The 23,782-nt window shown below is 38.3% G+C and overlaps 1 protein-coding gene across 30 annotated transcripts in view; it reads right to left on the reverse strand.

The window, feature by feature from the left end:
- EndoA (endophilin-A) overlaps nt 1-23,782 on the reverse strand; it is a 534,923-nt gene that overhangs the window by 235,926 nt on the left and 275,215 nt on the right. For 7 of the 30 annotated variants that reach the window (XM_067111532.1, XM_067111519.1, XM_067111522.1 and 4 more), the window contains exons 1-2: nt 8,971-9,108; nt 8,178-8,514 (exon numbers count right to left, since the gene is read on the reverse strand). The exons of the other annotated variants lie outside the window; for them this stretch is intronic. The gene's annotated coding sequence lies outside the window, so the exon portion shown is untranslated. Of the gene's footprint in view, nt 1-8,177; nt 8,515-8,970; nt 9,109-23,782 lie in introns of those variants that run through there. 30 annotated transcript variants of the gene reach the window in all.

A 23,782-nucleotide genomic window follows, 5' to 3' on the forward strand; every position in this document is an offset into this window, starting at 1 on the left:
AATTGTAAACAACTGTTTACGTTAAACATCCATGGCATTGCACAATAAACAACAATGACAGAGAAAAAGAGCGACAGATAGACAGTCTATTGTACTAATTACACTAGGATATAAGAACAAAAAGGCCTTCAAAGTCTTCGTCTGGGTGAAGGTGGTATACTCCGCACCGAGTTCCACGTTGTGGGATCTTCCTGACAGAAGAATTCCACTTCCCGGAATTTGAGGTGACGTCACCGCCCCGTCATGCTCTACAAATTGCAGACTACATTCGAACGCCTTAGGGATAAACATCTATAAACGTAGCGCCAGACGAATGTCACAAACACGCTTTCATTATAACAAAATGAGAAGCTTAAGTCTGCAAATATAAATTGAAGTCAGTGTGTGTATGAGTATACATTACATATATAGGCTATACGGGAACTTTTCCAGCGGCATTCGTTATTACGGGACACTCTTGCGCAACCACTATCTTTCCAATGAATAACAGCGTGCTGCCATTTTTCAGTTTCAGGAAACAGAACCACACATATTTCAGGCTCGTGAGGGCAAAAGAATAAGGAAGGTTGGATTACTACCATACAGCAAATACGGTAGGATGTGCTCTCTCTCTCTCTCTCTCTCTCTCTCTCTCTCTCTCTCTCTCTCTCTCTCTCTCTCTCTCCGCAAGGACATATTGACTCATGAGTTTGTGTTACGGTACACACACAAATATTGTTTAGATACATACAAACATACATATATATGTGTGTAAGTGTGTCAACGGCTAGTCTATAGATGCTAAACCCCTAGCCTCAGAAGTGCAAGTGGAAAGACCTGGCTCGATTATCGACTAAGATGGACTACTGTAGGTACAGTCGTTAAAACCCACTGGATTTCTGCTCTCCCTAAGCAGAGGAAAAACATACGGCGATATACATACATGAACACGCACACAAATGAAACCGTGTCCAGCGAATGATAGAGAGAGAGAGAGAGAGAGAGAGAGAGAGAGAGAGAGAGAGAGAGAGAGAGAGAGAGAGAGAGAGAGAGAGAGAGAGAGAGAGAGAGAGAGCATTTTGGTTATAACAGTTACATTATGTACCTGGTGAAAAAGGACCAGTAGATCTGATATATATATATATATATATATATATATATATATATATATATATATATATATATATATATATATATATATAAATAAATATATTTCTATATATATATAAACAAAATATTTCTATACAAACTAAATAATCAAAGAACACAATCTGTAAATCAAAGAAAACACCACCTAAGAAATAAGAGCTCCTTCCTAGACCCTATGGAGAGAATTCATCAGAACTTAGCAAAATCAAGTTAAGCTCAGGAATTCGAAAGTTTCTATTTTACCTTTTAATTTAAAAAAATTAACGCCATTGCGAGACACGGATAAAAAAAAATACTCTTGCACATGGGTAATAAGGTTTTGTAGATTTACTGCCTCTTCGTGGGAGAGGTAACTGATTGGTTTATTTCAATTCAGGTTAAAACATCAAACGTAATCACAGCTGGAGAAGGTCCATTTTCATGTTGCGCTGTCTGTATAGTAAAAAGTGGTTAAGTGTGTTGTTTTATGTACATAAGTTTGAAGATACTAAACTACATCTTTCATGAGCCTCGGTTTGGTAGATATTTTAATCAGTGTGTCAGAATATGCTGTTTTCATAAGTGATTTAATATTCTCATACCACCTCATGAAATTTAAGACTGGCATACATGTCAGTGAATATTTACTGTATAAAAAAGGATTTGAGTTTTTGATCATATACCCTCCGTACCACTCAGCACGATGCCCAAATTTTGTACGATATTGGCATCTTAGCTCCAACAGGCTACAACATATATGAATCTTGTACATTTTACCTGTAAACAAATCTGTATAAACAGTGAAATATACTGTGCGGTGTCAAACATGATGAAACAGTGCTTTGCAGTGCCAAAGTTGCACCATGCACAACAAACTTCCAGCGTCTTTCTCTCCAAGAAAGAAACGGGAGCATCGGCGGTGATACCAACAGACTCCAGGACCACATGATCGTCAAAGCAGCACACAAATGCAGATCCAACATGTCACTCAACAACCCTGAGCTTTCTAGTGGACTGGTTCTCCCAACCGCCACCCTGTCATCAAAACAAACACCCAGCCACAAAAAAAAATTCCCCACTACAATAAGCCCCACGAACACCCAACCCAACCACCACTTCACAAACCTTACCATATTCACGTCTCCAATGCCAGTACTGGTGAAAAAATTATCATCATGCCTCGTTCGGTTGTATTCCACACAGGAAAGTGAAAGATGTTTTTGTGAGAACATGCTCAACAGTTTCGTCCTCCAATGGACCTCTTCTTGGAGCGTTTATTAAGCCTTTCCTAAATAAACGCTCCATGAAGAGGACGAAACTGTTGGGCATATTCTCACAAAAACATCTTTCATCTTCCTATGTGGAATACAATTGAATAATATATGTTTGTGTCTAAGAAGATTACCAGTACTATGTTGCCTCATATAATCAGTTTTGTAAGAAAGGCTACTAATGCTGAATTCTTCATGATACTACATGTAAAAGACGCTAAATTCTCGAAGGAATGCTCCAAGGTTCACAAAAGAGCAGAGAACAAGCAAGACCTTCCATATAACGCCATTGTCGAACCTACTACACTAAAGCAATTCTCCTTATATTTTGTAATTTACTTAGATTTTTATCTATTTATTTAGTAACTTCTTACTTAATTTTTCTTTTTTCGAATAACTGATCTCTTCTTTCTGTATTTCCTATTACCTTCTGTTACTTCTTTCAAATGACCACCATATTCTTTTGGAAACTTGACTTTCAAGTCAATGACCACTGTGGGCTTGTACCATAAAGGGTTCATCTTCTAAATAATAATAATAATAATAATAATAATAATAATAATAATAATAATAATAATAATAATAATAATAATAAATAATAATAATAATAATAATAATAATAATAATAATAATATCGTAAAGCTTTACAGCATCCAGTAAATGCACTTGTGCTGCATTATGCGTTTAAAATATGTCGGTTCACCATCTATAAATGCATCCTCCACAGGTGGAGAGGTGCCTCGCCCTTCAAATCCCACAAAATGATCTCACGTGCCCTTTCACTGACAACTCTTCAAAAACCAGCTTATATTCATTTTCTCGTACTTCAGTCTCTTCACTCAAACGTCTGAACGCTGTAACAGATTCCCTCAGCATAAACTGGGTAGCCTACATACTGAAAAGGTCATTACTTGTGAGTTTCCGCGTCTCATTCTTCATGAAGTCAAGAAGATGATTCCGGAGAATTTTGATCTTTTGCGAAGTAATTTGGGTCCTATAGGAAAGGGGGTTAAAATTACCGAGCCCAAATTTGACACCACGACTTTCCAAAACACGTTCAGTCTTACCAAAATTCCCTCTTGGCAGGACTCTGAGAAGATAATCCAACACCACCTTGTGGAACAGATTTCACAACACCAAACAACAAAGCCACACTACATCCAATTATGAAATACTACCAATATTAAGGCCAGATACCGCGATTAAATATCTTCTGGGAAACATAAGGTACTCATGACTGATTTAGGGAACTATAGTGGATAAAATCTTTTTAAGCATGTCTATACTGGAGCATGGAAATATTCAGGGTGAAAAATCAACAAATGACCAGATATGACTAATAAAAGAGCAACATAATAATTGATAGCCATCACTGGGAAGCAATTAACCTTTATAAGAATTTACGAACCGTTTCTACAAGTGATGGAAGAATAAGCGAAGAAGGTAGTCAAAGGACTCAAGAAAGGAAAAAAATTAATTTATGATAGTACCCATTGGGCAGTTGAGTACATGCCCTGTTCAAGAATGCCAGGGCGTTTCATAGCAGGGCATATACCCCCATGGAACTGCTTCTATTTGATAGCAAGATAAAGCGTGTGTTAAACAACACCAAATGCCGTAGCTATTTATATTACACTGACTTGCCAGACTATGAACCTTAGGTCTCAAAAGAACTGCGAGGAATGTGTCGCTAACATTTAAATGAATTGCCTCAGCGTTCTTGTAAGTCTTTCAACTCTAAAGGAAATATTAAGGGAAGCCATCAATTTCTAAGCCTTTAGCAATGAGAAAAAACCATAAACAATAATATTGATGCCAAGGACGACCATTGCCATGAAAACAATGGGAAAAGAAAAACATTAAGATGGGTATTGTGCCAACAAAAGTTTAAAAACAGCCACAAAACCAAATAATAATAATAATAATAATAATAATAATAATAATAATAATAATAATAATAATAATCAGCATCATCATCATCATCATAATAATAATAATAATAATAATAATAATAATAATAATAATAAGAAGAAGAAGAAGAAGAAGAAGAAGAAGAAGAAGAAGAAGAAGAAGAAGAAGAAGAAGAAGAAGAAGATTGACAATACACAGTCACAAACGACACTGCAAAGCAAGCTTCCGGACTTGAACTGGCATGCTTTTAAGATTTTAAGAAAAAAAAAAGAAACAAGCAAGCAAACTACCTCCTCCTCCTCATCAATCTAATTTACTAAGGATGTGGACGTGCCATTACTTTACGGAGACCTTTGGCAACCACTCCTAAGTACCGCTAGCCATCTGTCCATGGCGACCAACCGGTACACTTTTTTCTTTTTTCTTGCTTTCGCGTCTCTGGCCCAGTTACCGATATTTACATTCAGTACTATACACCTGATGCTCGATACCTGTTCTCGATGAGCAAATTCTTTTAGAGCGAGGGGGAGGATTACCTGGACGGTGCCCTTCCCCGTGTGGCTTCCATCATTATTTGTAGGATTACTGAGAGTAATGCTGCTTGAGCCGACTTAGAAATTGGATTGGAGAGGAAGCGCCAGATCGAAGAGAGAGAGAGAGAGAGAGAGAGAGAGAGAGAGAGAGAGAGAGAGAGAGAGAGAGAGATGCTACATAAAATCCTGTCGAATAGTTCCACCCCTACGTGATACTGTTGGTAGGAGTACCTAGTCAAAACCAAAATGCGAATCCAAACAATTTTTTAATAGACAGATAGATCCGACACTGGAATTGGATACGAGACGTCAAACCGTGTTCAGAAATGCCCAGTGAACAGAGGTCACTTAATGACCAGTGGCATCGTGTCCTGGCTCATCCGGCAGGATATACTAGCAATTAAATAACCTAGTTGCAAAAAATATGAACGGGTTGATTAGTGATAGCTGAAATGCAACGAGAGAGAGAGAGAGAGAGAGAGAGAGAGAGAGAGAGAGAGAGAGAGAGAGAGAGAGAGAGAGAGAGAGAGAGAGAGAGAGAGAGATTCTACCTATTCCTTCGTATAACTCGGCAGATCTAGAACGCATTTTATTTCTGGGGAAATGCCTTTGGTTCGAAATCGTGAGCTGTAATATAGTACATAAAGAGAAAAACATTGTTCAGCAAGATGAAAAATAATCAACCTGACGTTTCCTTATCAGTCTTTATCAGCTCCTGTTGATAAAGGGAGACATCACAAAACAAGATAAGACCCACAACACACTCGCCATATCTAGAGCTTACCACCTACACCACAAAAGGTTAAACAGGGCACTCTCGCTATATAAAAGGTTCAGCGGGCGTCTCTCATGCACAATGGCATTATAACCCATTCAATTCAAAGCTCTCTCTCTCTCTCTCCTGTGTGTGTGTGTGTGTGTGTTGCTGTTAGAAGTGTACAATTGAGTCCATAACATTCACAACAATATTATTATACCAGCATATACTTTAGTCATCACCAACAATAAAAGCTCCTCTACTGTGCCACTGGTCTCCTAACCTCCTGGAGTTGTGAACTGAACCTCACACACAAAAGTATACACAAACTAACTATACATACATGTGTGTGTATATATTATATATATATATATATATATATATATATATATATATATATATATATATATATATATATATATATTCATAAATTATGGGAACAAATTCTTACAGCAATGATGTATTAAAATAAAAGGGCTAGCTCTACAATCTGGAAATTCCGAGGGTAATACGACTACTTGAGCATACTATGAAAATAACCTAAAGTAAAAGATGATGTCACCACAGGTGTTCAGCTCTACAAAATATATATGGAGTAAGAGATTTTCAATGCCTGAAATGCATTACAAGAGTAAACGAAAAGGAAAGAGTAGTTGGCCAATTCCCTGCTGTGATAGATGAGGCAGGTCTGAGGAGAGGGATAGTATTTCTGTTATCTTGGGGACACACTGGGTTGTCAGGCAGGAGATGAGCGCGAAGTAAGAAAAATACCTGCGATAAAGATGAAATGGAGAGAGACACGCCTAGACGGCTGGCAAATAAAAATGGAGAGAATTCATTTCATATCTGTTACCTTAAAGGATATATCTGCTGTAAGAACGTTTACATTGCTCATGATGTAAAAAATACGCAGTACAACTGATACCCCCATATGAACAGAACTAAGAGACGCAGGTAATTTTCTGACTGAGAATCACGACCTTTCACATAAATGTCAAATAATATTTTGGTTATGATAGACAAAGTAGTAAATAGTGCATACGTCAATAAAATCAACTGACCATAAAAAGAAAAAAAAAAAAGACCCAGAATAGCAATAACAAAAATACCAGAATCACTTTAATGTCCAGATAATACTGGAATGGGCTTTCTATGAACAGGTGGGTCGATGTGGCGTATTACTGTTCATGAGAGAGAAAGAGAGAGAGAGAGAGAGAGAGAGAGAGAGAGAGAGAGAGAGAGAGAGAGAATAATATTTTAATACTATCCAGTTTATTCAATGATTTCAATGGTAAAAAACACTTCATCATGAATGAATGACTATTATTATCATCATATAATATTATTCAGAATATGATGCCCACTTCTCTTCCTTCTTTGATGCATAAAACGGGAAAGCAAACCGTACGGAAGTCGATTAATGTCAATAGGAAATTGCTGTTCCGTGCCATGGATAAGATACTACTTCCTAATCGCTTCTCTGGGAACGTGAGCCCTGTTCAAGAAGCGACGCGGAACCTCCTGCGAGAGGGAAAATAATAGACATTAGCCGCCTACCACCAAAGCTCTATCGACAATCTGTAACTCGAGGAGGACATTTGAACCAGCTTTCCCTTACAATCCCAGGGCGTCTTTCTCGTCTCATTTCATTCTTTCCTCCTCCTCCTCCTTCCTTCCCTTCTTCTTCTTCTTCTTTCTTAGCGTGGTCCTTACGAATCCCAGGGCGTCTTTCTCGTCTCGTTTCATTCTTTCCTCCTCCTCCTCCTCCCCCCCTTCTTTTTCTTCCCATATATCTCCTTTCTTAGCCTGGTCCTTACGAATCCCAGGGCGTTTCTCGTCTCTTTTCCTCCTCCTCTCTTTCTTCTTTTTCTTCTTATATATCTCCTTTCTTAGCGTGGTCCTCCCTAGACCAACCACCTCGAAACTCTCACGGCCTCGAGGAGAAGAAGAAGAAGAAGAAGATGATGCCGTTTCATCCTCAAGGACTTTGCCGGCGATCAATAAGCGACTTAAGGAAGGCTTAGGGGTGCCACCTACCACGGATAAATTGCCTCCGAACTGAAGTGAAAAAGAAAACTTCTCGAAAAGTGTGTCCCGAGAATGCAAGGCCCCCCTCTTCAGCCTAAATAACGGGTCATCGGTAACCGATTACGTTATATCGGGGTTGAGAGGAGAGACACACACACCTGATATACTCGAGATGAGTCATTCCTAGTAACTGGGAACGCACATACTAACGAACACACTCCTCCCTCTGCTTAAAACTGAAGTAATAAAAGTAAAGTAACCATTTAAGTTATTCTTATTTGAATAAATGAGTTTAGGCCTACACAAGTGATTGCAGTGGTAATCTTGGTTGTAATGATTTTCTAAAAATAAATATTCCTGGTATACAGAACATTTCATATGAATACACCTCATTACAATTGACGTCCTCAAATCATAAAAGCGAAGAAAATTATAATTTATCACGTGACTCATTTAAACATTCTGGGCGTCGTTCTACACGAGCAACTCCCAAATCAGCGACAGAACACGTCCATGTGATACAGCAGGACACAGTCCCAGACCAACAAACGCACGAACACGATTACTAACCTAGTTGCCACGTTGGAACGGCGTCGGCCAGAGGTGGCCAATGCTGGTTCTGCTGCTGCTGCTGCTTTTACCAATCCTGTGGGAGGTGCTGCTTTTCCAAGGGTTGCCTCCTCAGCGTCCAAAGTTCGTGGCGTCAATAACAATAATCAACAAAGTTCGGACAACTGACCAAAGTTTCGCTCGATGCGCTGACTGCTTACACAGCAGCAAAGTTTTCGTGATACGATGAGTAATACTGACTCGCTTAATTTGTATATATTTATCTAAGGCTCATTAATTATAATAGATGTTTTCAGTAACTACATTCACATACGAAGCACGATTCTTTTCTTCAACACTGAAAAAAAAAATAACCACGATTTGATTATCTGACCTGGTGACGAGAACCTGAATACTATTTCTGTGTCATGCAACAAATGCAACGCACAAATTACACAAAATAAATATAACTGCTAATTACAAAATGCACTCTTAAACAATACTGATTAAAAACATCACATAACTACATCGACATCCAAGAGTTTCACAGAAATTCACGGAGATATTTATTTAAAACGAACATTACCGATGCAATCACTGTAATCCATTCCAGTAAATATAATGAATGACATTAAAAACACTGCCGTCTGATTTTTTGTTTTCTGCGGAACTAAAATCAGCGCCGAACGTACCATAAATGGCTTCACTGTTCGCTCGTTCTTTAATCGCTTTAAAAAGAGATCAGTTGAAAGAAAGTAAACAAACTAAAGCCAAGGCTGACATGAACGCGGGTGGGAGAAGCGAGTGGACTTACGACCGCGTGTAGCTGGTGCTCGTTCGGCCTCACATACATGACTGACTGACTGAGTAAAAAGCGTGGTCCTTTTATGTGAGTCTCCAGTGGTGAACACTCACTCACTCACTGCTCTCACAAAGTATGCACTCAGACCTGTGGTGCCGTGTACGTAAATGAGTACATACAGCCGTTATGTCCGACTTTTTAGGCAAGGGAGGAATAGCACTACGGCGTGTGTGTGTGTGTGTGTGTGTGTGTGTGTGTGTGTGTGTGTGATTGAATTGAACTGAATATAGAATTTAGGCCAAAGGCCAAGCGCTGGGGCCTATGAGGCCATTCAGCGCTGAAACAGAAATTGACAGTAAAAGGTTTGAGAGGCGTAACAGGAGGAAAACCTCGCAGTTGCACTATGGATCAATTGTTAGGAGGGGGTGGAAAGTAAGATGTAAGAAAGAGAATAATAAAACAGGTACAGTAAAAGGAAAGTAAGAAGGAAGAAAGAGAATAATAAAACAGGTACCGTAAAAGGAAAGGAAGAAGGAAGAAAGAGAATAATAAAACAGGTACAGTAAAAGGAAAGTAAGAAGGAAGAAAGAGAATAATAAAACAGGTACAGTAAAAGGGAAGTTAGAAGAAAGAAAGAGAATAATAAAATAGATACAGTAAAAGGAAAGTAAGAAGGAAGAAAGAGAATAATAAAACAGGTACCGTAAAAGGAAAGTAAGAAGGAAGAAAGAGAATAATAAAACAGGTACAGTAAAAGGAAAGTAAGAAGGAAGAAAGAGAATAATAAAACAGGTACCGTAAAAGGAAAGGAAGAAGGAAGAAAGAGAATAATAAAACAGGTACAGTAAAAGGAAAGTAAGAAGGAAGAAAGAGAATAATAAAACAGGTACAGTAAAAGGGAAGTTAGAAGAAAGAAAGAGAATAATAAAATAGATACAGTAAAAGGAAAGTAAGAAGGAAGAAAGAGAATAATAAAACAGGTACCGTAAAAGGAAAGTAAGAAGGAAGAAAGAGAATAATAAAACAGGTACAGTAAAAGGAAAGTAAGAAGGAAGAAAGAGAATAATAAAACAGGTACCGTAAAGGAAAGGAAGAAGGAAGAAAGAGAATAATAAAACAGGTACAGTAAAAGGAAAGTAAGAAGGAAGAAAGAGAATAATAAAACAGGTACAAGTAAAAAGGAAAGTAAGAAGGAAGAAAGAGAATAATAAAACAGGTACCGTAAAAGGAAAGGAAGAAGGAAGAAAGAGAATAATAAAACAGGTACAGTAAAAGGAAAGTAAGAAGGAAGAAAGAGAATAATAAAACAGGTACAGTAAAAGGAAAGTAAGAAGGAAGAAAGAGAATAATAAAACAGGTACCGTAAAAGAAAAGTAAGAAGGAAGAAAGAGAATAATAAAACAGGTACCGTAAAGGAAAGTAAGAAGGAAGAAAGAGAATAATAAAACAGGTACAGTAAAAGGAAAGTAAGAAGGAAGAAAGAGATAATAAAACAGGTACCGTAAAAGGAAAGGAAGAAGGAAGAAAGAGAATAATAAAACAGGTACCGTAAAAGGAAAGGAAGAAGGAAGAAAGAGAATAATAAAACAGGTACAGTAAAAGGAAAGTAAGAAGGAAGAAAGAGAATAATAAAACAGGTACCGTAAAAGGAAAGTAAGAAGGAAGAAAGAGAATAATAAAACAGGTACCGAAAAGGAAAGGAAGAAGGAAGAAAGAGAATAATAAAACAGGTACAGTAAAAGGAAAGTAAGAAGGAAGAAAGAGAATAATAAAACAGGTACAGTAAAGGAAAGTAAGAAGGAAGAAAGAGAATAATAAAACAGGTACCGTAAAAGGAAAGGAAGAAGGAAGAAAGAGAATAATAAAACAGGTACAGTAAAAGGAAAGTAAGAAGGAAGAAAGAGAATAATAAAACAGGTACCGTAAAAGGAAAGTAAGAAGGAAGAAAGAGAATAATAAAACAGGTACCGTAAAAGGAAAGTAAGAAGGAAGAAAGAGAATAATAAAACAGGTACCGTAAAAGGAAAGTAAGAAGGAAGAAAGAGAATAATAAAACAGGTACAGTAAAAAGGAAAGAAAAGGAAGAAAGAATAATAAAACAGGTACCGTAAAAGGAAAGGAAAGAAGGAAGAAAGAGAATAATAAAACAGGTACAGTAAATAAAACAGGAAAGTAAGAAGTAATAAAACAGGTAAAAGTAAGAAGGAAGAAAGAGAATAATAAAACAGGTACCGTAAAAGGAAAGTAAGAAGGAAGAAAGAGAATAATAAAACAGGTACCGTAAAAGGAAAGTAAGAAGGAAGAAAGAGAATAATAAAACAGGTACCGTAAAAGGAAAGGAAGAAGGAAGAAAGAGAATAATAAAACAGGTAAAGTAAAAGGAAAGGAAGAAGGAAGAAAGAGAATAATAAAACAGGTACAGTAAAAGGAAAGTAAGAAGGAAGAAAGAGAATAATAAAACAGGTACCGTAAAAGGAAAGTAAGAAGGAAGAAAAAGAAATAATAAAACAGGTACCGTAAAAGGAAAGGAAGAAGGAAGAAAGAGAATAATAAAACAGGTACAGTAAAAGGAAAGTAAGAAGGAAGAAAGAGAATAATAAAACAGGTACAGTAAAAGGAAAGTAAGAAGGAAGAAAGAGAATAATAAAACAGGTACCGTAAAAGGAAAGGAAGAAGGAAGAAAGAGAATAATAAAACAGGTACAGTAAAAGGAAAGGAAGAAGGAAGAAAGAGAATAATAAAACAGGTACCGTAAAAGGAAAGTAAGAAGGAAGAAAGAGAATAATAAAACAGGTACCGTAAAAAGGAAAGGAAGAAGGAAGAAAAGAGAATAATAAAACAGGTACAGTAAAAGGAAAGGAAGAAGGAAGAAAGAGAATAATAAAACAGGTACCGTAAAAGGAAAGGAAGAAGGAAGAAAGAGAATAATAAAACAGGTACAGTAAAAGGAAAGTAAGAAGGAAGAAAGAGAATAATAAAACAGGTACAGTAAAAGGAAAGTAAGAAGGAAGAAAGAGAATAATAAAACAGGTACCGTAAAAGGAAAGTAAGAAGGAAGAAAGAGAATAATAAAACAGGTACCGTAAAAGGAAAGTAAGAAGGAAGAAAGAGAATAATAAAACAGGTACAGTAAAAGGAAAGTAAGAAGGAAGAAAGAGAATAATAAAAACAGGTACCGTAAAAGGAAAGTAAGAAGGAAGAAAGAGAATAATAAAACAGGTACCGTAAAAGGAAAGGAAGAAGGAAGAAAGAGAATAATAAAACAGGTACAGTAAAAGGAAAGTAAGAAGGAAGAAAGAGAATAATAAAACAGGTACAGTAAAAGGAAAGTAAGAAGGAAGAAAGAGAATAATAAAACAGGTACCGTAAAAGGAAAGGAAGAAGGAAGAAAGAGAATAATAAAACAGGTACAGTAAAAGGAAAGGAAGAAGGAAGAAAGAGAATAATAAAACAGGTACCGTAAAAGGAAAGTAAGAAGGAAGAAAGAGAATAATAAAACAGGTACAGTAAAAGGAAAGTAAGAAGGAAGAAAGAGAATAATAAAACAGGTACACTAAAAGGAAAGTAAGGGCCGAAGGCACGCTGCAAAGAACCTTCAGTGCACCGCATGAGGTGTACTGACGGCACTAACCCCCTACGTACGTGTGTGTGTGTGTGTGTGTGTGTGTGTGTGTATGTGCGGGCGTGTGCGCTCGCTTCGGGAAATTTCTTTATCTGCACCGAACCGATAAGGTTTCTTTACCTACTCCAAGCTCTGGCACTGGTCATGGTGTTGCTGTTATAAACACTGTGCTTCACTTCTGACGAGAGCGAGTGGGGATTCTTATCATATAACAGTAAATCAATAATCTAATAAATAGCTCAGATGGTAAAACAATTGCAAAGGAACCCAAGAAACTCAAACGTAGGTGATAAGCAGCCTTCCGTCAACAGATTAATTCTATCAAATATATATTTGCAAACACATATGCAATTCTCCTCTTTCTTCTGTTAGCAGTAGCATTAGAAACATCATCATTATTAACACTATGATATTCAGAAATAATGCAAGTGTTGAAAGAGTGAAAACGAGAGTGCTGGGAAAAGCGCGCGCTGATGGCCAGAGCAGAATCAATCCAAAGCACGTTTAGAGGTCACGCGACACCAGGCCCTTTGTTCTTAAAATTATGAAAAGGCTGTGAGAGTATTTCGCGTAGGATGAGATCCTACGTGAAATACTCTTACCCATCCTAAATTCAGTAAAGGCACAATGATTATAGTAATACGAAAACATGTTCCGATCCCTCTCAATGCATCAAATTACCATTTAATTATAGAATGGTAATCTAATGACCGTGACAATCTACGTCGTCCGCTAAACATGTGGAAAAATACATATTATAGACATGGGAAAACTACATCGCATTACGCAATATGCAAAATCTGACCGGCATGAATAAAAAAGTTTAAAAATGCATCGAAGTTTCTTCGGGGAAATCGAGTTTTCTGTACAGCAGCTACAGCGTATAATCAAGGCCACCGAAAATAGACCTATCTTTCGGTGGTCTCGGTGAAATGCTGTATGAGCCGCGGCCCATGCAACTTTAACCACGGCCTGGTGGTGGCCTGGCCTATATCGTTGCCAGAAGCACGATTATGGCTAACTCTAACCTTAAATAAAATAAAAACTACTGGGGCCAGAGGGCTGCAATTTGGTATGTTTGATGATTGGAGGGTGGATGATCAACATAATTTGCAGCCCTCTAGCCTCACTAGTTTTTAAGATCTGAGGACGGACAGAAAAAGTGCGGACGGACAGACAAAGCCGGCACAATAGTTTTCTTTTACAGAAAACTAAAAAAAAAAAGTGAAATTTTAAAAACTATAATCGATGTCCAAGATCTAAAACAAAAACGTTTTCGATACTAAGGGATCCTAGTAAACTTTAAGATGGTCGTTTCATATCTATTACTCTTGTAACAGTTCAGCTCTTTCGGCGTAGCCTACTCCGAAACATTTGAGCTGCAAATGATATACGACTTTATTCGCCTAATTTTTTTATGCATTTGAGATTAAAAGAAATGCCACTTGCAATTAATTTTTTGTATGCATTATAATTTACAAGAAATCCCACTTGTCAAACTTGTATTCATAATTTATAAAAGCCTTAAAACATCTTAATGAATGGTTTTAATCACATTACCTGGTGTTGCTGTTGTTATTAATATTATTTATTACTATTATTAAAGCCAAGCCGAAACCCTAGTCGAAGGAAGAGAAAGCCACAAAAATTTTAACAGTGAAAAACGATAAGAGACTGATTGATCCATCTGAATTTTCTGGCGTCGTGACATCAGAGGTCACTGAAGCAAACATCATTTTCCAACTTTATAAAAAGAAAACAGTGAAAGACCATATTCTGAAATATAACAAACCATGACAACAGCGCTAAAAACATTCTCTCCAAGAATAAGAATAGGAGAAGTAAATAAAAACTATAAAAATATCACAAAGAAAAACAAATAACAAAAATAACACATAACTAACAAACAAACTACAATGCGTGAGTCATGGCTGCCTACTCCACAGTAGGGGGGTAGTGCCGTCAGTGCACCTCATGCGGTGGACTGTAGGCATTACTTGGTTCTTTGCAGAGACCCTTCGGCCCCTAGCTGCAACCCTTTTCGTTCCTTTTACTGTACCTCCTTTCTTCCAACTACTTTCCACCCTCTCCTAACAACTGATTCATAGTGCAACTGCGAGGTTTTCCTCCTGTTACACCTTTCAACTTTATACTGTCAATTTCCGTTTCAGTGCTGAATGACCTCATGGGTCGCAGTGCTTGGCCTTTGGCCTAAATTCTATATTCAATTCACTTCAATTCGATGGCTGCCTACTCAACAACAACAGCAAAATCGTTTGCGCTAACTTTGAACTTCCAGTACCACATGGCGCATGGCATAGCCTGGGAAGATCTGGCTGCTTCAAAGGATGGCCTGAGTCAAATTCCTGTGATGTATGCTAGTATTGCACCAGCCCGGTTTTTTTGACATGCCCCTAGGTTAAGTTAGATAACTACCTCCATCATAATTTGGGTGTGGGGAACATAATGAGATTATTTTCAAGAAAATTCTATGGTTAGTTTTTAAGATATGGCGTCCCGCTCTTTTCAGGGAAAGGCCCGGTACTCAGTTACATCTTGGGAAAATGCTGGCCGGAATTATGTAGTACTTCACACAGCATGCACAATGAGCTAGCTGAACAACGGTGCAAGACTGGTACTTAGAACTGGAAGAAAAATAAAATCTAATACATCATGTTTTCTCCAACAATTTAAGATGCGAATCAGCTGTTGAATAGCAAACTGAGAAACAATATTCATAACATGACAGGACAGAAGAGTAACAACATCCCTAAACCTTGACTTTTTCAGTAGGCCAATCTATTGTGTTTCTTATAATTTAATTTGCAATCAAGCATGATAGCTAGATATGTAACCGAGTTACATGTAGTTATGGGATACTGTAAATGAAAATATCTAGGTGGGTGGGTGGTTTAATGCCCTACACCTTTTAGCAATCAAACTTTGAGTTTCGTTAAGCGTTGACTCCATCCCTTATAATTTGCAACGTGCACTAATTTTACTAAAATGACTGTTATGAGAGTCGGCAGGCACAAGTCTATACATAGAAAATGGGATCAAAGCAACGACAGTAGCGTCATCTGCATAAGCCAAAACGTACTACAACCACTATGGAGTCCATCAATAGCTAATCTTTCAAATTTATTAGTTACAAATTCTATAACAATATTAACAAATGGTCCACCTACTCCATTCTGTCCAAATCAGAATATAAAGGCCTCATGATTAACAAGGTCACAAACATCACTAAAGTCACGACCGTTAATGACCATAATCTAGGGACTTTTGTGCAAGCCAGATTGTACGCTATGGAACAAATGATAACTTTCGAAAGAAATTGATTTCGTTTTATATAATTATATTTTCCATATATATATATATATATATATATATATATATATATATATATATATATATATATACTATATATATACATATATGTGTGAGTGTGTGTAGAATTTTGGAAACTCTCTCTCTCTCTCTCTCTCTCTCTCTCTCTCTCTCTCTCTCTCTCTCTCTCTCTCTCTCTCTCTCTCTCATATATATATATATATATATATATATATATATATATATATATATAAAATGTACTGTATATATACATTAATAAAGTGTACATTTTATATATACATATATAGTCGAAAAACGAAAAAATTAAACCGAAGGAACATACTGAAAGAAGCCACACGACGAAGCATCCAAAAGGATCATTCATGGGAGATTACACGTTACACAAGGTATGCGGGCAATGCCCAAGCACTGAGGACTGGTTACTTGAGCAAATTAAGTCGCGCTTACGGTCGTCATACACAGCGACAACCCTAAGGACAGCGTCCCCAGGGCCCAAAATCATCTTTCTTATCAGGGAGGAAATAGACGAGGCTGGTCTTTGCCACTTATTTCTTTTGTTGTTCCACTTCTAAGAGGAGGAGGAGGAGGAGGAGGAGGAGGAGGAGGAGGAGGAGGAGGAGGAGGAGGAGGAGGAGGAGGAGGAGGAGGAGGAGGAGGAGGAGGGGAGGGGAGGGGGGAGGGGGAGGGGAGGGGAGGGGGGAGGGGGGGGGAGGGGGGGGAGGGGAGGGGAGGGGGAGGGGGGAGGGAGAGGGGAGGAGGAGGGGGGGGGGTAGGGGGAGGAGGAGGAGGAAGAGGAGGAGGAGGGTCAGTGGACCAAGAACCCTTGCACTGACCTCACCTCACACAGCCAGATTTATGGCACTGGGCGACGCCAACAGCTGGCGCAGCATATCAGAACCTTTAATTGGACGATTGCAAACTGTCGACAATCTCTTGAAATGTTCGTTTAATGGCTCGACAGAACTCCTGTATTAGAATATTCCACTTCATCCATTTAAGTTTATGTACAAACATTTACACTTAGGTACATTATTATTATTACTAAAATAGTTTTACCAGACCACTGAGCCGATTATCAGCTTTCCCAAGGCTGGCCCGAAGGATTTGTTTTAACTTATCTTGTTTTGTTATGTTTTGTCAATTAATTACATTTTTTTTCATATTTGACACTTAGATGCAAATGCACACACACACACACACACGGACATGTGTTCGTATTTAATTATACATATAATTAAGAGCTTAAACACGTGAGTGTAAACTTCTCTTCTATACTTTTTTACTCTAGTATGGTGCTCACAGTGACTGATTCAGTACCATGCGAGAACGCAGTACCATGCGAGAACGCACATTATTCACCACTAAAATTAGTGATTTAATTAAAAGAAAAGAAAATATGAAAGGGAAATCAATAAAAACAAGAAAAACTGTACCGAAGTTTCTTCGGCGCAATCGAGATTTCTGTACAGCAGCTACAGCGTATAATCACGGCCACCGAAAACAGATCTATCTTTCGGTGGTCTCGGTATAATGCTGTATGAGCCGCGGCCCATGAAACTTTAACCACGGCCCGGTGGAGGCATATCCTATATCGTTGCCAGAAGCACGATTATGGCTAACTTTAACCTTAAACAAAATAAAAACTACTGAGGCTAGAGGGCTGCAATTTGGTATGTTTGATGATTGCACGGTGGATGATCAACATACCAATTTGCAGCCCTCTAGCCTCAGTAGCTTTTAAGATCTGAGGGCGGACAGAAAAAGTGCGGACAGAATAAAGTGCCGACGGACAGACAAAGCCAGCACAATAGTTTTCTTTTACAGAACACTACAACTGGTAAAGAAAAGGTAAAGAAAATACCAACTGTATAACTATTTCCTTAAAGGTCAGACGACGCTGCCGTGTCTTTCTCACATTAAATGTCAAAAGCTCTTGCCTCCGGCGACATAACCCCATGCAGACAGTGTCACATGCAATAGCAATTAAGTCTAACAACCAGTAATTAACAGTTGGTAATTTCCAGAATAGCAGTGCTGGGATCGATCGACACATTCACAATGCGTTGCATCTTAGCTGTTGAGGGTCCAGTGATCGAGTTAAATTCTGAAATGGTAGGCAATTTTTGTATGTGACAGAGAGAGAGAGAGAGAGACTAGTAATGTGATCGATTGCCACACCTTCCCCAAACGACTCCAGCAATTTCACAGGTTTTTTCTGGAGGGGATAAAATACAAGCCTCGGACCAACCACCCTGTACCTGTTTTGTTTTCTTATACTCTCCTCTAAGCATTTACTCGTAGTTTCGGTTAAGGGGCCGGATGAAGGAGGGGCATAGACGCCCATATCAAACACGGGCCCTCATAATAAGCGCATAAATAGACTAAAAAAGTGTTTGATGGCTGATATCTCTGGCTGTCTTGGGTAGGGCGTGAATGAACGATGACCTTTCATATCCACATAATTCGTGAGCTTAATCTCGATATGCAAAAGAGAAAACAAAAGAATACTAAATAATGCCATAAACATTGGCGGTCTTCAAAACGTCCTTATCTCCTTTAAGAAGCAAGATTCTCGATCAGCCTTTCATCGTTTTATCAAACCCTATTCCTATCTTAGACATTTCTTTAGGGTGAATTTGCTTAAATGTGAAAAATGACACGACAAACAACGTCATCATTTCCAAAGTTTTTAACACTGAAAGAAAACAAGTAATAAATGCGCCAGTTTCTCGGCGACATCGAGTTTTTCTGTGCAGCCGCTACAGCGCATAATCAAGGCCACCGGAAATAGATCTATCTTTCGATGATCTCGGTAAAATGCTGTATGAGCCCCGGCCCACGAAACTTAACCACTGCCCGGTGGTGACTTATCCTATATCGTTGCCAGAAGCAATTTGGTATGTTGGATGATTGGAGGGTGGATGATCAAAATACCAATTTGCAGCCCTCTAGCCTTAGTAGTTTTTAAAATCTGAGGGCGGACAGCAAAAAGTGCGGACAGAATCAAGTGCGGACGGACAGACAAAGCCGGCACAATAGTTTTCTTTTACAGAAAACTAGAAAAAGTGGGGGTTCTAAGAATCTTGAGACGATTGATCCGTCTCCCAAGAGTTATCACTCTTTATCAAAACAGTTCAATAAATGACTTCAAAAACTGAAGTCCAGTGAAATCAAGTTCATACTCAGGAAGACTTAAAGCAGTCCTATTCTGTGGCGGCAGCTTGTCTCCCGAAAACAGGATCAGGTAGTTACAGCTAAAACTAACACGGAAATATCTTGGAGGCGCAGCCTTTCAGAATGTCTTTTTCAAAGCTGTGGGCCCAGAATTAAAAGTAATCCAAGTACACAAAAGGAGATAGAAGACAATAACACTACTTGGATGTAGAGAGAAAGACGAACAAACACTTACCGACCAAACTAACCTAAGGCTGATGGAGGCCTATATAATATGTTTGGTGGGGGTTCCACAGTGGGATAGAGAGAAAAAAAGTGACAGTTCTTTGCCTGGTATGAAGGAAACAAACAGAAACTTTAAAGATACATCTGGCTTCCAAAAATGAACCGCCACACATTTAAGAACTCTTTAATGATATTTTTCATTTTCTCTTCGTGCGTAGAGAAAAAATATGCTTGCTCTCTCCCCCTCTCTCTCTCTCTCTCTCTCTCTCTCTCTCTCTCTCTCTCTCTCTCTCTCTCTCCCTTCTCGTACGTGCAGAAAAAATAGGCTCGCGCTCTTTCTCTCTCTCTCTCTCTGTCCCTTCTCCTCGTACGTAGAGAAAAATAGTCTCTCTCTCTCTCTCTCTCCCTTCTCGTACGTACAGAAAAAATAGGCTCTCTCTCTCTCTCTCTCTCTCTCTCTCTCTCTCTCTCTCTCTCTCCCTTCTCGTACGTAGAGAAAAATAGTCTCTCTCACTCTCTCTCTCTCCTCCTTGCAAGTAGAGAAAAAATATGTTCATGCTCTCTCTCTCTCTCTAAGGACCAGAAGCGTATTTCCAACGCAAAAGTTACGAACGTCCTCGCACGCACATTCAATGAAGCGTCGTAATTATAAGAAAGAATGAGTTTTCGGGGGACGACATGAAAGTTTTAATGACAGCCATCTGCTTTCACAGATGGGAAAATAATTAAGAAAAAATAGAGGAAAAAAAAAAGTCTTCCAAAGGATCTTTTCGGAAATAAAACGAAATAGACATAGCTTGCACAGAAGAAACCGCAAATGTGTAATTTTGAGTCATAATTGGGCGTGGCTAGAATCTTTACATATTTATGAGAGAGAGAGAGAGAGAGAGAGAGAGAGAGAGAGAGAGAGAAATGGAAATAAGAAACCCCTCACGCACTGAATTAAGACCCAAAATCAGGTGTTAACAGTAGTTTCGCCTGTTATGATGAGATTACGGTTATTGCATGAAATGAAAAAAAGAAACAAGCAAAATTATAAGAAAAGGATTTATAAACACCGCCATCCGTTCCCTCATTAGGTGATAAAAATAGTCGCCGAAATAATAAAATGATACAACGATAGTCCGCCGAAAGTTGAAGAGTCTGCGATGCAAGAAAAAAAAAAGTAATTAAATAAACGCAAAGAAGCCTCCCTCGACATATGATTAGCAAACCTCGCAGCACGATTAAGCCTCTCATTAATCTATTGCAGCCACTCAAAGGAGGACATTCGGCTTCTCAGAAGCTGATTTAACCACTTCAAAGATGTAGCCAACCCGAGAAATGCTGCTGCACATTTCTAAGTGGAGAATGATACTTGCGAAGCGTCCCAATTTCAGACCCCTCAACCTTCATCTTGAGCGAATTGTTCTACGTAAAGTTCCAACTTTGACAGAAATGTTTGAAGCATTTTGGTATCTGCTGAAATAGAAAGTACATTAGAAAAGGCATCCAAAATGGGAGGCAAATAATTTCGACTAAACATATCTAATTATTAATAAAACATGACTGAGGAGAATCGAGCAGGTTCTCGAAAGATCTCTTCATGCATATATATTTCTAAGTATATATATATATATATATATATATATATATATATATATATATATATATATATATATATATATATATATTTACAATTACGCCAAATGTGGAATTCTTCACTAAAAAAAAAAAAAAACAGTAAGAAACAGAACCAGAACCACAGGTACGGTCACCGAATTTCGGAATCAGTGAATTACTGATGCATGTTACAAAGTCACCAACGACCACAATGGACTCTCCTTGAGCTCAATACAGGCGTCATATAAGATCGCTGGAGAAAGAGTGTGTGTGCGTGTGTGTGTGCATTCATATACGAGCATAACTAATACATCAAGCTCTATTCGTCTTTTTCATATACTCCTGTGTAAGACAATGATTTAGAATCAATAAAAAAAAAAGTAGAAATTGGGCAGGAGTAACTTCGGCGCAATCGAGTTTTCTGTACAGCGTTTAATCAAGGCCACCGAAAACAGATCTATCTTTTGGTGGTCTCGGTACAGTGCTGTATGAGCCGCAGTCCATGAAACTTTAACCACAGCCCGGTGGTGGCCTGTCCTGTATAGCTGCCCGAAGCACGATTATGGCTATTTTTAACCTAAATAAAATAAAAACTACTGAGGCTAGAGGGCTGCAACTTGGTATGTTTGATGACTAGAGGGTGGATGATGTACCCCCAATTTGCAGCCCTCTAGCCTCAGTAGTTTTTAAGATCTGATGGCGGACAGAAAAACTGCCGACACAAAAAGCGTGGAAGGACAGACAAAAGCCGGCAAAATAGTTTTTTTTTTTTTTTGACAGAAAACTAAAAAAAAAAAGCTCTCCTGATAGAATCAGTGAAAGACGCCTGCTTTGAAAAGCGTGACCGCCCTTTTCTTCGCTGTTCTGAAATTCTGTTCACTGTTCACAAAACTTACATCGCAGGCTTTCAAGACGAGATGCTCTGCCATATTGCTATGCTAAGAAAGCCTGTGATACTGATAAAAGACCATATCTAAAAAAAAAAGAACGTGAAAAAGCAACAACACACATTTACATTAATCAATTTCTCTCATTAGTTGAAAAAAAAAATGCTGTTTCAGTCTTTAATAAAGAGAGCATTAATTCAAAGCTGACGACAGCGAAATCATCGGGACTCATCAAATATCTTTTAAAGGATGTCATGGCAGTTCTTCAGCCGTATCAAATTGTGTTATTCTTGGGAAGCATTTCCTCAGATTTTAGGGCAAGCTTCACCTTCTGAGGGTCTTGGAAATATAACAGATTCGGCCAAAAAGTGTGAAAATCTTAGAAATAAACACACACAGCATTAATGGCTACATTTACGTATTCTACTTCACATACATAAATAGAAAGTCGACAAAGTAACCAGGGAATAACTTTACACGATACAGCAGTAAGACGTAAAAGTCAACTCTAAAATGCAAACAGGACACACACTCTAGACATGAATTTGCCCGACTAACCTCGGAGGCAAGGGCACGTCCAGGTGTTTACTTCTGATCGCAAATTAGGCAAACCACACGTATAGACAAATGCGTTATTTACATGAGCAGATGTTTTTACCTTAACCAGAACAGAGCCAAAATAAGCAATAAATCAGCCAATTAAGAAAAAACTAATTAGAAGCGAACTAGCAAATGAGTATGAGCAGACGCAAGCTCATCCCATTACCATGCTAATTCGCTGAATCACTAGCCATTTAGGCTAATAAGAACCTCCCCTTTTTTCATCCAAGTTCTTTAAACTACTCCTTCGTTAATCCACGCAGAGTTTATGATCTACTTCAGAATAGAACAGGATACAATAGAATAGAATATAGACGTTAGGCCAAAGGCCGAGCGCTGGGACCTATGAGGTAATTCAGCGCTGAAGAGGAAATGAAAGAGAATATGAACGGAGATACAGTAAAATGAATGAAAGGGGTTGCAGCTAGGGGCCGAAGAGACGCAGCAAAGAACCTTAAGTAATGCCTACAGTGCATCGCAGGAGGTGCAATGACGGTACTACCTCCCCTGCGGGGGATGACCTGTTTCAGGGAAAGACCTTTTTGAATCGACAGAGCAAGATTGCAGACTCATATGAGTCTAGACCTTGGCAGAGACCTTACTGGAAGTCTTGTACCGATAGCAACACCGTAAGAAAGGTCACGAGAAAAACTGTCCAGTACGTTATCTACGAAACGCTATAGATAAGGGCACGACATGTCAAGACAGTGAATCCTCAAGGTCACTAGTCGACAAGTTCCTTGATGACGTCACAAAATTACGAGGAATGCATTATTTCGGCGCACTTTCGATATGTATACTACGGGCTGGGGCAAAGAATCTTCATGTAAAAAAAAAGAAACTATTAAAAACAATTCGCTGATCATAAAATAGAATCGGAACTGTCGAAATTTCCAATAAACTGCATTTTGAATGTTACCTTATTACGATGAAAAGCGTATAATTAATGTACGAGTATACACAAAGCTTGCGACTTTTCTTATAGCGATACGTTAACACAAACAACAGCATCCTCATTAAGAACTTACACAATGTTGAATAAAAACATAGCTTTCCAATGCAAGCAGTAATGTGTCACAATGAGGCCTGAAAGCTAAATTACAGAACATCCAAGTATCACACCGATTAGTGAACAGGTACTACATAATAAACCATCAATATTTACCGACCCATTTAACCTATTCACTACAAAGTTCGGGAAGATGAAATTCCAACTTCCATCACAATCACTGCACATTGCAGACAGCAAGAGAGAGAGAGAGAGAGAGAGAGAGAGAGAGAGAGAGAGAGAGAGAGAGAGAGAGAGAGAGAGAGAGAGAGAGAGAATTAATATTCATAGTCAGTTGAACTCCTGTCCATAAAG

Source organism: Macrobrachium rosenbergii, chromosome 11, assembly GCF_040412425.1.
Source record: "Macrobrachium rosenbergii isolate ZJJX-2024 chromosome 11, ASM4041242v1, whole genome shotgun sequence".
NCBI lineage: Eukaryota > Metazoa > Arthropoda > Malacostraca > Decapoda > Palaemonidae > Macrobrachium > Macrobrachium rosenbergii.